This window comes from Ornithorhynchus anatinus, chromosome 2 (assembly GCF_004115215.2).
Source record: "Ornithorhynchus anatinus isolate Pmale09 chromosome 2, mOrnAna1.pri.v4, whole genome shotgun sequence".
Lineage (NCBI taxonomy): Eukaryota > Metazoa > Chordata > Mammalia > Monotremata > Ornithorhynchidae > Ornithorhynchus > Ornithorhynchus anatinus.
The window spans coordinates 40,791,480-40,805,256 of NC_041729.1; the positions used below are offsets into that span (position 1 = coordinate 40,791,480).

Sequence of the window (13,777 nt, forward strand, 5' to 3'; positions counted from 1 at the left end):
CGCCGCCGCCGCCGCCCTGCCCCCGCCGCCATGTGGAAACCCCGGCCGGTCGGCCGGCCACGGGAGGATGAGGAGGAGGGCCGGGGGAAGCCCCGCGTGCGTCTGGGAGCTGCTGGTGTGGGGACGCTTGGGCCTAGGGGGCCACAGCCGCTCCCGCCGTGGGCATGGTTCGCAGGCCACGGGCGGATTGCGTAGGGGAGAGGGTGGGAGGGCGGCACTGGGGGTCCGAGGGAGGGATGGAGGGCCCGGCTAGGCCCGCCTGAGGGGCACCGATTGGTGGCCGGCGGCTGGGCTCAAGGCACGTCAGTCCCGGCAGCCATGGTCAGAGCTGGACAGAGGCTCACGAGCGGTGTTGGGAGGGCGAGGCGGGCTCCCCTTCTCACTTTCCGCGCCCTCTCATCTTTCTCCCGTCGCCCACTTGTGGGTTGGCTCGGGCTTCCTCCCCCATCGGGCTTCCCAGCGGCTGTTTCTCCTGCAAGGATGACAGAAGGCAGAGTGAGTGTATGTGTACCTTCTGGAGGGGTGGAAGGGAGCCCGGCGGCCAGGGGTGTGCCCACCCATCTGGCCTTCTGCCCCGGTGGGCTGTTTGAGTGTGTCTGTGTGAATGTGTCCGGGCAGGGGGAAGCACCACTGCTTCTGGTGGAGGACAGTAGGCCACTCCGGGGCTCCCACCCGCCTTCGCTTAGGGACTGGAAGCTCCTAGAGGGCAGGCCCTCCCCAAGCGCTCAGTTGGGTGCCCTGTGTGTGGTCAGCCCTCAGTACCTGCTGAGGGGTTGGAGAGCTGCAGGAGGAAATAAAGCAGCAGCCCCCCTCAAGACTCTAAGCTCGTTTTGGGCAGGGAATGGGTCTGTTAGATTGTTAAAGAGTACCTTCCCAAGCGCTTAGTACAATGCTCTGTCCAAAGTTAAGCCCTCAATAAATATGATTGACAGAGGGCTGTGCTTCTGGGGCCTCCTGCAGTGACCCCTGGGCCAGGGCGACCCGAAGGGAGTGGCGGCAGGAGTGGGGTCCAAGGAGCCAGATCTGTGGGAAGCTGCAGTGGCCCAGGGCTAAGGCCTAGCAGTAGGTGTAGAGCCGCACCAGTCCCAGCCAGGACTGTTTTTTTGTTCTCAGCCCTAAACCAGCCTACTGAATAGACCAGCCCGCCACCAGCTCTCCGCCCTCCATCAGTCCTGCCCACCCAACCCAGGCCCCACCCACTACCCCGGCTCCAGCCCAGCAATTCATTTCCACTCGGTGGCATTTTGGACATTGTTAGAGGGTGGGGGGGGGGGCAGGGAGGAGATGTTGGCACTTGTGATGATGCCCAGTTGTCAGGCACCATGCCCCTGGTTGCACGGGCAGGGTGTGGGCCATCTTCCTCACCCCTTGGGGGACCTGTGCTGCTGCAGCCTGGCAGCACCTGCAACCTGCCAACATCCCAACCACTGCAGCTCTAGGGAATTACAGTCCCTCTGTCCGGCTGGATGAGGACCAGTGAAGACCCAGCCTTGGTCCCTGCCCCAGGGAATTTACACTCCAGGGGAGAGACAAGTCACACTAATGTGTCACTGCAGTCAGCTAAGCAGGTAGCTAGATTGCATATCAATCTATCAATCAGTCTATCATGACACTTATTAAGCTCAGGCAGTCAACATAGTTCTGTCCTAAACACTGGGAAGACTTCATGGAGATTAATTCTGACACCTCCCTGGCCCACAAGGGCCTGACAACCTAAGAGGAGGAAGGAACAAAATGACAGTTTAAATTCAACAATTCAGGAATGAGAATCAGAAAATAATTTGTTCTTCAGCTCCTCGGGCTCCTCCTCACTGCTTCAGTTGGGACCACCCCCGGTCCATGCCGCTTCCACCGCCCAAACGGTTTACCTATGGCCAGAGCTAGGAGCTAGGGGTATAGGGAAAGAGGGGTATCTCTCCCAGTTATAAAGGGCCAGTGGTGGGGGCTGCTTTTCTGGAGGCAGCAGGTGGAGATGGGGACAGTGCCAGTCCTTGGACCCCACCCCGTGTAGAAAACACACTTGAATGTTCGCCCGTTCCAAAAGGAGGAGGGTGCCGGGGAAGACTTGGAGTTGGTCATGGGGCACACGGTAGTCTGGGAAGGTTTCCAAGAGAAAGGTTGCGAGTTTGGTCCTCAGAGTAGGAAAGGAGAGATTTTGTGTGGCAAAAAGCTGGAGACCCATTTGGAGACTGGGAAAATACAAACCATCATTTCGCCTTGCCGTAACCCGCTTGGCCGTCACTTCGTTATTAGCTCTTGCAATCAACTGGGAAGTGGGGTCCTTCCGATGCCCTTTTACAAGTGAGAAAGGTGAGAGGTAAAGAGGAGGGTCCCGGGATGCCCAGCCGATCAACAGCACGGCCAACAATGGAATAATAATGACAAGTGGCAATTATGGTATTTGTTAAGCACTTACTCTGTGCCAAGAACTGGACTCAGCATGGGGATAGATACAGTAGAAACAGATTGGACACAGTCACTATCCCGCATGGAGCTCATGGTCTAAAATGGGAGGGAGAACTGGTATTTAATTCGTGAGGAGACCAAGGACCAGAGAAATGAAGTAAGTTGCCCCAGATCACACAGCAAACTAGAGGTGGAGTTGGGATTCAAATGCAGATCCTCTGACTCCCTTGCCTGTGCTCTTTCCGCTAGGCCACGCTGCTTCTTATGAGAACTCCTGATTTCCTAGTCTCCTGCTTAGCCCCTCTGGCAACCGCTGTTGTCCACCCCTTCAAGTATTCCAAAGACGGTTTACTGCTTATAAGAAAAATAGTCGCAGTCTCTCTTTAGCACCTACTATGTGCCAAACCCTAAATTCAGTGTCCATGCCTTTCCACAGTGGGAAGAGGCAGGTATTATTCTCCTCATTCTACAGATGTGGAACCTGGGATCCAGAAAGGTTGTGATTCGCCCGAGGTCACCCGGCTCACCGGTGACTGAACCAGGTGAGGAATGCAGGACAGGTGACTCTTGAGTCCCGTCCTCTCCCTTAGCCTTGATTGATTGATTGATGGATTGATTGATGCCTCAAAATGCCACTTGCCCAAGGACTGCAGAGCAGCAGCAGCAGCAATGGGGTGGGACCTTGGGAATTCTCACTGTAGGAAGAGGACCATTAGGCCATGGGGCTTGGGATCCCAGGTGCTGGGCTTTATCTGCTGTTTGTCTCCTCGAGCATTACAGAGGACACCTCTCGGGCCCACTTGGGCAGGATTCTACAACAGGACCATTCCAGAGAACGCCATCTCCAGCCCAGGTAATTGGGAAGTCCTTTAGGTCTAACCCGAGTCTCTTCTGCTGCAGATTAAATTCATTTCCTCTTCTGCTTTTAGTCTGTAGGTGAAGACCCTCCTCTATGTAATGACACCCCGCTGCCAAAGCACAGATGCAGAGAGGCTGATCCAGGGATGGAGGGCAGCAGCAAGGCCCAAGATGCCCACGGGGAGAGGGAGGAGCTGCGAGTCATCGACTTGTTCCGAATCAAACAGGTTTGTTTGCTTTTCACACTGTATATTTCCTTGCACTTTCCCACAAGCTGCACGTCAGTCTCTTCTACAACAGCAGCGAGAAAGGCATTTTATTAGCAGCCGGGTTTAATTTCAGCTCATTAAAGGCAGCAATTTGCTGGTTTACAGGGTCTCGCACTAGGTTTATAGAGCAGCAGCATCAGGAGTTGCATGTAGGGGAAGAGGCCTGTCTCCCTCCAATGGCCTCCAGTACCCGCGTGGCTAGCTGGGATCCCCATCTGGCTGCCGGCAGGGATCAGTCGGCTGCTCCCGGGATACTTTGTGCCACTCCAGGCACCTGAAGGGAAGAGGGCTTGAAGTCTCAGGTCTGCTAGGCATGGTTTGGATGATGGGGAGAGTCTCGAGGCAGGATGGCTGTTCCTGGAGCGAGCGGGAAGCAGGAATGGGGAAGCAGAGCCAGGGCTGCAGAATGTCAGGGAGGGGCCCTGGCCGGGCTGGTACTAGAGGACCCTTCAAAAACCACCCCCGTTGGACTATAAGCTCCCTGAGGACAGGCTTGCTACTTGCTACCCCCCCAAACGCTTTGCACAGTGCCTAGCCCTCCGCAGGTGCTCAGTAATAACACTGCTTGACTGATGGAGGGATAGGTGCCTACCCCCCCGCTCACCACCTCCCCCCGACCTGTAAACACCATGTGGGGCAGGGACGGTGTCCAAACTGATTATCTGGTATCTGCCCCAGTGCTTAGTTTAGTGTTTGGCACATAGTAAGCCCTGGCTGCCCTCCTCGGGGCCTGAGTACAGAGACAGCTGCTTTCCTGCCAGGGGCACTCTCAAGGACAGTGGCCTCTCCTAGGGTCTCGGCCCTGAGGGCAGCAGCTGGAGAGGCTGCCTGGGCTGAACTTGAGGCATAGAAGGTAGTGTTGCCGTTGCCAGGAGTAACCTGGAGCGGGCCGGCCCTGGGCGCCAGGAAAAGATGAAGCCCCAGCCTGGCTTTTCCGGTGCGAAAAATATTTTGCCGTTGGGGTGGAGGCCCTTTTGGCCCATGTGGGCCCTGGGCCGGGGAGGGGCTGCGGCACCGGCCCTGCCCCCGGGGGGTGGGGGGATTGCCAGCAGCTATAGCCTGGCCTGGGTGGGATGTCCCAGGCCTTGTGTCCCGGGCCGTGTGTCATGGAGTGTTTGCTTGGAGCCAGAAGGGGCAGCTCACTCCTACCCCTCTGCTGACAGGATGCGGCCCTTGGCCCGGGACCCTGCAGGTGCGATCCAGACCCTTCCTCTACTGGCGGGTTGATCTCGGGCCCACCTCCCCCACCTCCGGATAGCACCTCGAATTCCCCATCTGTGAAATGGGGTTGAGCAGCTTTGTTCCCCGCCAGCCTCTCGTAGTAGATGCCTGAAAGTGAAGCAAGATGAGAAAGCACTTTGAGGTGTGGGGAAGGAAGGTGCTGTAGCAATCCAAAGGGAAAAAGGAAAGGATTCAGGTCCGCCATCTGGCCACGCGAGGCTCTAGTGCAGACTAGTGGATGGAGCGCTGAACTGGGAGCCCAGAATGCTTGTCTGGGCCCTGCCTCTGGGCCTCTGCCTGCCGCACCCTTATTTCTCTTCTGGGAAATGGGGGTGGAGGGATTCAGGCAATGCCACTAGGCAAGGGGTTGAAAGGCTCGTTCTTTGTCCGGGGAGACCATCCTCACTTCAGGCTGTTCCCTCACGCAGGGCCGAGGCTCCCCTCCAGGCTTTATGTGTTAACATGGAGACTTCTCCCAAACCCACTTCTGCCTCCTGTCCTTACCTCGTGCTCCTGCCTCCTGCCAGAGTGGTAAGGAGCTTCTAGAGAACTGATATCGGAGATGTGAGTGTGCTTGTCATCCTCTGGCAGGAAGAGGTGATGGGAGCCCCCGGTGATGGTGGGAGTTGAGCAGGGGGTGTGGATGATGTGGTTGTAGCTGCAGTATTGGGTCTGGTAGACTGGATGTGTGCACCCCCCACACCTCCCACCTTCTTGAGCCGAAAGCAGGGTTACCTTAGGTAACCTCTACCCAACCGAAGAACCTCTACCCAAAGCACTAGCCCCTTCTGGCCTGAGGCAGTGAGGAGGAGCGGGAGGAGTGTGGCTGTCTGGGGAGGATCAGGAGGAGCACAATGGCTGCTTATTTTGAGGGGGAGCAAGAAGGACCAGTAGCTGTTTATCAGGGAAGGAGCAGGAGGAGCATGGTGGCCATTCGTGGAGGAGCAGGAGGAATGCGGTGGTTCTTTATTTGGGGAGGAGTAGGAGGAGCATGGTGTCAGTTTGGGGAGGAAGAGGAGGAAGAGTGTGGTGCTGTTTGGGGATGAGCAGGAGGAATGGAGAGGAGCCTGTTTGGAGGGGAACATGGTGGTTGTTTGGGAGGACAAGGAGGTGCATGGTGGCTGTTTATTTGGAGAGGAACAGGAGGAGCATGGTGACTGTTTGGAGATGAGAAGGAGGAGTGCAGTGGCTGTTGGGAAGCCAGTCCCTGTCCCGCTGACCCTGAGGGTATTTGGGGAGGGGGACTTCTTGGAATGGGTCAGCATCCAACCTCGGGGGAGCCCGAGGGCAGGATCTTAATGGAGGGGAGGCCTTTGTGGGAGTGGGGAGTGTGAGAGTTAAGCAAGAGGATTTTGTTCCTGTAGATTCAGGGATGAAACCAGAACTCTAACCACTTCCCAGCCTTTCTTCCCCAACCAGCCCTATTTACAAGGGGCCATTGATGAAACAGCATGGCTCAGTGGAAAGAGCCTGGGGTTGGGAGTCAGAGGTCATGGGTTTGAATCCTGGCTCTGCCACTTGTCAGCTGTGTGACCCTGGGCAAGTCACTTAACTTCTCTGTGCCTCAGTTACCTCATCTGTAAAATGGGGATTAACTGTGAGCCTCACGTGGGACAACCTGATTACCCTGTATCTACCCCAGTGCTTAGAACAGCACTGTGCACATAGTAAGTGCTTAACAAATACCAACATTATTAGAGAAGCAGCATGGCTCAGTGGAAAGAGCCCAGGCTTGGAAGTCAGAGGTCATGGGTGTGAATCCCGGCTCTGCCACTTGTCAGCTGTGTGACTGTGGGCAAGTCACTTAACTTCTCTGTGCCTCAGTTACCTCATCTGTAAAATGGGAATTAACTGTTAGCCCCACGTGGGACAACCTAACAACCTTGTATCTACCCCAGCACTTAGAGCAGTGCTCTGCACATAGTAAGCGCTTAACAAATACTAACATTATTATTGATGAGTAGCAAAGAGCACAGGCTTGGGAATCAGAGGTAGTGGGTTCAAATCCCAGCTCTGCCACTCTGCTGTGGGACCTTGGGCAAGCCCCAATTTCTCTGTGCCTCAGTTACCTCATCTGTAAAATGGGGATGAAGACTGTGAGTCCCACTGAGACAAGCTGATTACCTTGTATCTCCCCCAGCACTTAACAAATACCATCATTATTACTGATGAGAGAGACAGGAGAGCAAGTCCCAGGGGGTCGGTTGGATAGAAGAGTGAAGTACGTGGGCTGAGTTGCAGTGGGAGCTGAGCCAGGGCAGATAGTTGGGAGAGAGCTGTTTGAGCGAAGACAGGCAACTGTTGGGAAGAGCCCAGCGAGGGCCATGAGGAGCGGGAGCAGGTGGGCCCAATTGCAGCACCCTGAATCACAGGGGACTCACAGGGACTCCAAAGATTTGATTTACTCACCTGGGGCTTAGGAGTAGAGAGCCAGCTGGTCAACACTCTCTCCTTTTCTTTCTGTCTCCTCTCTTTTCCTCTTCCCCTGCCTCTTCCCAGGTCCTTACCTATCCCCGTGCCCCCCCTCTCTTCATGCCCCCTCTATCCACTTGCTCCCCTTGCCCTATACTCCTTACTCTCTCCATACCCCTCTGTCCCTCTCTCCCTGTCTTTCGCTCTGTGTCGCCCTGTCCCTTTCCCATGTGCCCATTTTCTCTCTACTGGGCTCCATCTGTCCCTCCCTCCTCCCCCCGGTCCCTCCCTCCTCCCCCTGGCCCCAACTCCATCAACAGAGCTGTTGCCATCAATAAGCAAAGGAGGATAAAGAAGCCAGCCTCATAGGTGACAATGATAAATGTTTAATTGTGCAACCAGGGTTGCTGGGAGTGGGAGGGAAATTGACCAAAAGCATCGAATGGTAAAATGAAGGCTGAGCAAGAGCAAGAAGGAGCAGTGAGAAGTAGGGTGGAGCAGTGAGAAGTAGGGTGGTCCAGTAGAAAGTACATGATACGAGTCAGAGGACCTGGGTTCTAATCCCAACTCTGCCAATTGTCTGCTGTGGTGCCTTAAGTCACTAACTTCTCTGTGCCTCGGGTTCCTCGTTTATAAAATGGGGATTCAATACCTGTTCTCTCTCCTTGTTGGACTGTGAGTCCTATGTCAGGGCAGGGGCTGTATCCCTGATTATCTTGCATCTACCCCAGAACTCAGGACAGTGCTTGGCACAGAGTAAGTGTTCAACAAATACCACATTTGTTGTTATTAGAGAAAACACTTATTCACGAGGGTCCGTCCCCCACCCCTGGCCTAAGTGGCTTAGTTCCTTCCCCATCCCCAGCCTCGCCCATGCCTTGCTGAGGTGGGTCAGAGGTTCCGACACCTTGAGTGTAGCCTGTAGTGTAGCTCAGCCCTCAGTTTACAGCTGCAGTGGACAAATTGGTCTGAGCCTAGGATCTCCCTGCCTCATTGTAGAGGGCAACCAGAGGCCCGGAATGGGACTTGGACTGCCTCTCTGGAGGCTCCAGGAGCCCAGGCTGGGGACAGCCGAGGGCCGAGAGCCTCATCAGCCTGCAGCAGAACTGCAGCTCGGACCCAATGTGGGCTGGGAGCCTCTTGAGATGTGTGGCTCAGGGCAAGCCCTGTGCCTACTGGCCCATGCTTGCACTGGGGAGGGGGGGATTGGGGTCGGGGCACTGGTAAATCTCTTTGCTGGGGACCTGCTGCCAGCCGGGGGTTGGGGGTTGTAGATTTATGTCTACAGCAACTTTTCTCTCCTACCTTGGAAGGGCCGCTCTCCTCACTTCTGGCCCAGCTATCTACCACTGGCCACCAAGCCTTGGGCACTGCTGTGCCAGGGATGGGGCAAGTGGGTTACCCTTCCAAGGCCCAGCGAGGCCTCTACTGGGGCCGCAGCCCCAGGCCTCCCAAGTTCCCAGCTGCAGGGAGGGTGGTCGGAGGGGACAGAAGCAGCATGGATTAGCGGAAAGAGGCTGAACTTGGGAGTCAGAGGTCATGGGTTCTAATCCCGGCCCTCCTCACATAGCTGAGTGACTTTGGGCAAGTCACTTCACTTCTCTGTGCTTCAGTTCCCTCATCTTTAAAATGTTGCCCCAGATGGGACAACCAGATTATCTTGTATCTACCCCAGCGCTTAGAACTGTGCTTGGCACATAGTAAGCATTTAACAAATACCATCATTATTATTATCCCACCTGCCCCGGCTCTTCTTTTCCTGAGCTGGAGATGCTGTGAGCAGCCCCAGCGGTGGGGACTGGGGCTCAGGGAGGCCGGGATCTCTCTGTTCAGAGGTGGCAGATCTCATGGGCTTTGAGGTCCCTGGCACCCGATGGGCCTCCTCCTGGGATTTGAGATAAGGTAGGTGGTCTCTCAGGCACCAGGCAAGCGAGTCCTGGTGGCCATGGATACGCCAACAGGGGTGGTGTGGTAGGAAGAGGTGGAAGACCAGAAGTCTAGATTGGGGACCGGGGAGGGAGGCTAACTCACTTCATTTCAGGTGACTTAAAGGTAGCTGAAAGAGAAGGTTAAAAGCCTATGGGATGACCAGAGTCCCACTTGTGCCTTCAACCTTATGGATTCCTAAATTCTCCAGGCTAGGTAGGGGCCAGGGTATGCAGTTTGCAGCTCAGACCTGAGGCCCACGGGGAGGTCCCCTCTCTGAAGCAAGGGGTTCGAAGGCCAGAGGATCACGGTCCCGTTCCACCTTCTTCCTAGTTACCAAGGGGGCAGGCAGCCCTCAGTTGGGAGCAAGCATTTGTGCTTAGCACAATCAATCAATCAATCAATGGTATTGATTGAGCACTTACTATATGCAGTGCATTGTACTAAGCGCTTAGGAGAGTACAATGCAACAGAATTAGCAGACCCAATCCCTACCCTTAATAAGCTTACAGTCTAGAGGGGAGATAGGAATTAATATGACTAAATAAGTAATTTATAATACATAATTTAAAGATATGTATAAAAGTGCTGTACGGTTGGGGGTGGGGCTAATACCAAACGCCTAACGGTCGCAGATCCAATGTAAGGTTGGGGCTTGGGAAAGGGCGGGAAAGCTCACCCCGGGGGCCTGGGCTGAGGACTACCTGTGGACCGTCTAGGATTGGAAACACAAGTGCTTCACTTCAGTTTTTTTAATGTGGTTTCTAGGGCAGTAAACCACAGGAACAACCCTCGCTGCCTTCACTGGGTACCACCAGCCCTGACACTGATAGACTGGAGGGTCGGGGTGCCAGGGGAGAAGACGAACTCCCATCGCTCCCAAACAAGTACCCATCCTGACAATGACGGCAAGCAAGCAGGGTAAGTTTAGCATGGCCTCTAGCATCTACACCTAAGTGAATAATCTAATAATAATGATGGTATTCGTTAAGCGCTTACTATGTGCAAGGCACTGTGCTAAACGCTGAGGGGATACAAGGTGAACAGGTTGTCCCACGTGGGGCTCACAGTTTTTAATCCCCATTTTACAGATGAGGTAACTGAGGCACAGAGAAGTTAAGTGACTTGCCCAAAGTCACAGAGCTAGCAAGCGGCGGAGCCAGAATTTGAACCCATGACCTCTGACTCCCAAGCCCGGGCTCTTTCCACTGAGCCACGTCTAGCATGATGTCCTTCACTGGATTGCCATAGCACGACGTACACGTGAACATGTTAAATATAAACATGCTTACCATGTGGGGCCTCACAGCCCCCTCTGGCCGTAGTGGGGGTTAGAGAGCCACAGCTCCATATTACAGGTAGAATAAGGAAGACCCAGAAAGGTTAATCGCCTTGCTCAAGGTCACACAGCGACTCAGTTGTGGCCAAGACAGCCGGCCTTGTTTGGTTCCGTTCAACTTCACTGTCCTTTAGCCCTGCTGAGATGAGATAAGCGATGGTTTCGTGCCTGTCTGCGGAAAATTTTACAGGTTGGGGAAGGAGACGAAGAGAGTCATCCATATATCTACCGGTTTTGCAGCTCTTCTCCCATATATCTCCCCCCACAGGATGGACATAATGGATGCGTGTTTTCTTGTTAATATTTGGATTTACTGTTAGTAATTGCTGAGGTCCCAATATTGCTCTCCAGCATGGCAGATCGCCAGTTGAGCGTAGATCACCGATATTCAAGTCTGAAACTGGTCTGCCGTGAGAAGGTTTAAATTAGGAAGAGGAAAAAAAAATGATGTGAAATGGATTTTGGAGCAGGGGGACTTCATATAAAAAAAAGTTTTAGCTGACTGCTATGTAAGACTCTCGCTGTCTTAAAGAAATACAATATCTCAGGAACGAAGGTGGATGAGGCTGCAGCAGAGGCAGGGTAGTCTGGTAGTTGGAACCCTGGGTTCTAATCCCTGCCCTGCCTCCGACTTGCTGTGTGACCTTGAAGAAGTCACCTTGCCACTCTGGGCCCCAATAAAGGAAAAAAAAAACAAACCCTGCCAACAGGGAGGAGATTATTGAGAGCCTTGGAAAGTTCTTTCAGATCCTTAGATGAACTCAAAGCTCCTGGGTGAAGAGGAAGTGTTTCCGATGGACACTGTTAGTGAGTACCAGTCATTGAATCTGTGTTGGACCCTGCTCCCTCCCCACCCCTGGTGATTTTCACACTCTTAAAAAGCTTCCAGACAGCCCCCTGCCAGCCCAGCAGGCAGACAGGAGGAGCCCAAGCCTCTCGGGGGGGGGGGGGGGGGGGGGGGGGGGGGGGTCAATCGATCAATCAGTGGCATTTATTGTGTACTTACTATGTTCAGAGCACTGTATTAAGTGCTTGGGAGAGTGCAATACAACAGCATTAGCAGTAACGTTCCCTCCAAAAACGAGTAGGGACTGTCTCTATCTGTTGCCGATTTGTACATTCCAAGCGCTTAGTACAGTGCTCTGCACATAGTAAGTGTTCAATAAATACTATTGAATGAATGAATGAATGAGTTTACAGTGTAGGGGAACCCCATGATGATAGTAACAAGCAGCACCCACTAGCTCCTAAGAGGGTTGGGAATTCACCCCACCTCGCCTCTTGTCCCTCCAGCATCCTCTCCTTCTAAAGAGGGTTAAATCTCTGGAGAAGGTGGCACTCCCAAGCTCTCCATCCCCTCAGCAATGGAAGAATGCAGAGAGCACAGATGGAGCAAGGCCCAGGACTTCCAGCCCTGCATTCCTCCTTGGCTCTAGGGCAGCCCTGGCCTCGCTCACTCGGGGGGTCACTGCATGGGAATCCCCAGCGGGAGGCCCCAGGGAACTGCTTCAGATCCCCCGGAGTGGACGGCGGAAGCGGCCAGAGCAGCGTCGAACAGAGCCTGAGAAACCTGGCCAGAGCCCGCGGTGCCCAGAGACGGTTTGGTGAGCGAGTGACTGGCCGTAGTGTCGGCAGCGGCAGCGTTAGCCGTACAACCCCAGTGCTGGGCCTGGGCTTGCCAAGGTAAATGACCCATTCCCAGTTTAGGGAATCCGGCCACCCCGATGACCCTCAACTGTCTGGATTTCCCTGGCTTTGCCCCATCCACTGCCTCTCCATCAAATGGTTTGATAAACAAGCCACCCCAGGTTTGCTTTCCACCAGGGAAGCAACATGGCTTAGTGGAAAGAGGATGGGCCTGGGAGCTGGAAGCCAGAGGACTTGGATTCTAATCCCGGCTCTGCCGCTTCTCAACTGTATGACCTTGGGCAAATCACTTAACTCTCTGTGCCTCATTTCCTTAACTGCAAAATGGGGATTTTCTATGTGTCCTCCCAACTACTTAAACTGTGATCCCCTTGTGGGACAGGGACTGTATCTGGCCTACTCAGCTTGTATCTATCCCAGTGCTGACAGCAGTGATTGACACATAGTGAGTAATGAATACCATTAAAAAAGAGAGAGAGAGTGCAAGCTTGAGCCTGGAAGTCAGAGGACCTGGGTTCCAATCCCAGTTCTGCTACTAGTCTGCTCTGTGACCTTGGGCAAGTCCCTTCATTCCTCTGTGCCTCTATTACCTCATCTTTAAAATGGGGATTAGGACTCTGAGCCCTAATGTTGGACTGGGACTCTGTCCAACTTGATTATCTTGTATCCTCCACAGCACTTAAAACAGTTCCCTGGCACATAGCAAGTACTTGAAAAATACCATAAAAAAGATATGCACCCATCTCCATGGCCTATGGGGAAGGAACATTCCAGGGCCTGGAGAGGATGTGTAGGGAGGGTTTGGGAGGCAGAGGCTGCAGGAGCGCGCGACTGTAAGCTCGATATGGACAGGGAATTATAATGGTATATTGTTTTCTCTTTGCAAACAGTAAGTGCTCAATAAGTGTGATTGAATGAATGAATGAAACCACCCCCAACCAACACTGCCCATATCCATCTCCCCCCCACCACCACAGGTGGGAGGGAGGGATGCAGGGCTGGGGTGGGGCAGGGGGCTGGGGGGAGATGGTTGAGTGCAGGTGAACTCTGAGCTGTACCAGAAAGGACCAAGAATCAAGGGTAGGTGGGGTGACCCCCGAGTTGGAAAACTAATAAAAATGACAATAATAGTATTAGTAATAACACCTCTGGAGGAATAGAGCTTATTGTTTGTAATCTGCTGTTAAAAGGGTAACATCTGTTTTGGACAAACTATAATGAGATTGAAACCCCAGGTGGAGGGAGGCCTGTGCAGGAATAAATGACTCGCCGGATGTCTAAATAGTTTTAATTTTTTTGTTGGCAGAAATTGCACGCTTTTCACTTCGGGCTCCTTTCTGCCAGCTCCCTTTGTTTAATGATTGCTATTAATTTCCAGCCTGGCAGATGGATTCTAGTCTAGTGGAGTTTGAAATGGGAACAGCAGTCCATGAAGGTGTGTGACCAAGCCTGTGTCTGCTCTTGGTTTGCCTTCAGGGGCAGCGGCTGCTAGCTGCTGGATCCTGAGTGTCTCCCCCTCCCCAAGAAAGAAATCGGGGAACCACAGGTTCCCCACTCTCCTACTGGGCTTCAGGCTTGCTCGTGCCTGGTGTGCCTGGGGGGCGGGAGGAGTGGCAAGTGCTGGCAGAATTGGAGTGAAAGTGAACCTCCAGCCCCACTAGCCCCACCTGGGGAGTTGGCTGGGGAAGGGGCCAGTCGG

The 13,777-nt window shown here is 53.9% G+C and overlaps 1 long non-coding RNA gene across 1 annotated transcript in view; it reads right to left on the reverse strand.

Moving 5' to 3' along the window:
* Nucleotides 1-21: 21 nt before the first annotated feature.
* Nucleotides 22-13,777, reverse strand: part of LOC120638214 — a 119,159-nt gene continuing 105,403 nt past the window's right edge. The window contains exons 3-4 of the long non-coding RNA XR_005659747.1: nt 2,206-2,292; nt 22-472 (exon numbers count right to left, since the gene is read on the reverse strand). This is a non-coding gene — a long non-coding RNA (uncharacterized LOC120638214). The remainder of the gene's footprint in view (nt 473-2,205; nt 2,293-13,777) is intronic.